This window comes from Saimiri boliviensis, chromosome 2 (assembly GCF_048565385.1).
Source record: "Saimiri boliviensis isolate mSaiBol1 chromosome 2, mSaiBol1.pri, whole genome shotgun sequence".
NCBI classification, from domain to species: domain Eukaryota; kingdom Metazoa; phylum Chordata; class Mammalia; order Primates; family Cebidae; genus Saimiri; species Saimiri boliviensis.
The window spans coordinates 220,122,331-220,125,461 of record NC_133450.1 but is presented as its reverse complement, the minus strand read 5'-3'; positions in this window follow the sequence as shown (position 1 = coordinate 220,125,461).

The following is a 3,131-nucleotide window of genomic DNA, read 5'->3' as shown; positions in this document are numbered from 1 at the left end:
ATCGTCACTTCCGGTCATGCGCACACGCCCCGCCGCGGCCTCACCGGACTCAGTTTCCCATAAGTCGCCGCAGGGCTCTGTTTCTGGTCAACGTCTTTCATTCCTGCCCCCAGGTTTGTGGTATACACACGCTCAGGGACTTTACTTCCCAGAAAGGCTTCCGCCTGTTCTTCCTCCCAAAATCTATTATCTATCGTGTTTTTTTGTTGCATACTTCTTTAAAGTCCACCAGAATCCAACAATAAGGAGTCCCGGGGACAGGAAGCGACTAGGCAGCGAAGGGTCCTGGGAACGTTGGCGTACGCTAGGCGCCGATCTTCGTGGGCGCTGGGCTCCTGGTTTTCCCTCCGCGGTTTTTTGCTCCCGGGACGCCTGTCCCTCCTTGGCCTTCGACTCAGAGCAACCCCTGGTCGCTTTCACGGTCCTCTTGAGCCGTAATTAGGGTTTGGGAAGACTAAGGAAATGAGAAGTCCCTCAGTCTGAACAGGGCAGCCGTGGGTGGGTAGGTGGGTGGGTGGCCTGGAACCCTCAAAGTATAAAAAACCTATCGGCTGGCGGGAACTGCTGTGTAATTTCAGGGGCAGTGTTCGATCAGCATTTTAGCGGGAGGAGGTTCCTGAATGCTGTCCCTCTTAAGGGCTTCCTTGCTGTAGGCTGGGGATGTTTCAATGGGCTTTCCCTCAAGCCCGTTGGAGATTACTCCACAAGCGATTTTCCACCTATCGACTCCGTTTTAGAGGCATTTTGTCGTTAAGGGGAGAGGACTGGGTTACCCAGGAAAGAAATGAGTGTGGAGATGCGAAGGCCTCTTCATTTTGTATTGTCTCTGTCCATTTCAGTCACAGCTGGTGGCATTTTTGCTAATGTAAGCTTCTTAATTGTGGGATCTTCCTATGAATCTTAATGGAATTCGCTCCATAGGGCAAGGCACACCCACAAATGCCTTTGAGTTAGCTCTTCACTACCTTAGGCATCTGCAGTTTGGGGCTTATGGTTTTGTAAGAAGACTGAAGTGAGTCTCACTGGGCTGAAATCAAGGTGTCGACAGCGCTACATTCCTCCTGGAGGCTCCAGGGGAGAATCTTTTCTTGTCTTTTCCAATCTCCATACGCTACCTGCATCCCTTGACTCGCAGCCCCTTCTGCCATCTTCAAAGTAGCAGCCTCAGCCAGAGTCCTTCCACTGCTGCCCTCTCTGTGGTTCTCTCTCCGCAGCCCTTTTCCACCTTTTTTTTTTTTTTTTTTTTTTTTTTTTTTTGAGACGGAGTTTCGCTCTTGTTACCCAGGCTGGAGTGCAATGGCGCGATCTCGGCTCACCGCAACCTCCGCCTCCTGGGTTCAGGCAATTCTCCTGCCTCAGCCTCCTGAGTAGCTGGGACCCTCATGATTACACTGGGCTCACCCATATAGTTGAGGAGAATCTTTAAAGCCAGCTGGTTAGCAACCTTAATTCCATTGGCAATTCCGTTCCCTTTTGTCATGTAACCTAACATAGTCATAGCTTCCGAGGATTAGGACCTGGATATGGGAGGGTGGTATTCTGCTGACCACAGCAGGGATGAGAAAACCAGATGGAAGTGAATGTATACCAGGAATCTAGGATCCAGCTGGCTGTGAGGCTGGCAGAGGTGTCCTAGACCTGCCAACTCTCAGGAAAGTGCATGCAGAGTGCTTTTTGGATCACAGGGAAATACCTGGCCTCACTCTAGACTCACTGCCTTGGTCGTTTCAGGATTGAATCCGTGATCAGGATTACATCAGTGTTGCTGATGAGTTGCCTGAGAGTCCTGGATCCTGAAAAGAGGAATTGGGCTCAAGTGACTAGAGACGTTTGTTGTCTGAGAAACTTTGTTACCTTGAAGAGAGGAAGCATAACTAGACAGGGATGGATGGGATGCTTAGGGAAGAGGAAGTGTTCCATACCCTGGACCGAGAGGCCAGAATGAGGCAAACTTGCCCCTCTGTCTGGCCTCCTGTGTTGAGGAGGCCTGAGCCGGCAGAAGGAAGATAGAAGGGCCCGCAAAGATCTGGCCAGCCTCAGGCTGTCTCCATCCCACCTGGCTGATAGCGCAGTGGAGATGAGGGAGCACCCAGGAGCAAGTACCCTCCTCCCCTCCCAACAGCAGCCAAAAGGGTCATGGCCCTGGCTGCCCTGACTTGGCCCTTGTGTGACCTGAAGCACAGACACACTGCTTAAAAAGAGTCTCCTTTGTGTTGCCTCTGAGCTGGCATGAGCAATCAGTGTCCTGTCCCCTTCATAATGTGGTTCTTAAAGTGGGATTCCCAGGCCAGCAGCAGCAGCACCCCCCGTTAAAAGTTGTTAGAAAAGCAAATTCTGGGGTCCCACTCCACACCTATAAGACAAATTCTGGGGGAAGGGCTTAGCAGCCTTTGTTTTGACAGTCCTTCTAGTTGATATGCTATAAAGTTTGAGAATCACTGACTCGGAAGAAATGGCTTTGTGGAGAAAATAAATGAGCCAAGGCCAGGAGCAGTGCCTCATACCTGTAATTCCAGCACTTTGGGAGGCTGAGGCAGGTGGATCACCTGAGTTCAGGAGTTTGAGACCAGCCTGGCCAACAGGGTGAAACTCTGTCTCTACTAAGAGTAAAAAATCTAGCTGGGTGTGGTGGCATGCACCTGTAATCCCAGCTACTCAGGAGGCTGAGGCAGGGGAATCATTTGAACCCAGGAGGTGGAGGTTGCAGTGAGTTGAGAGCATGCCACTAGGAAAGACTCTGTCTCAAAAAAAGAAAAAAAAAAAAAGAAAGAAAAGAAATAAAATAAATCAGCCATGGGAAAGACCACAAGACAGCTACTTCCTTCTATAAGCACATCCTGGGCCCCCTTCCTCTCCTTTTAAGAGTCACACTGGCTGTTAATGGCTTCAGGGGGTCACACCAGCCTCCGTCCTGCCCCAAGACCTTTGCACATGCAGGGCGGTGACCAGCAGCACTCACAAGGCTGGCTGCTTCCCATGTATGATGTCTGAGCCTAGGTCTTAAGAGGGGCCTCACTTAGTACCCTTTAATAAAAGCCCTTGCTACTTGTATGACTTATTATTTCCTTTTAGCATTCTCCACTTCTGAATAAATTCTCATAGATTGGTTTACTTTTTTTTTTTTTTTTTTT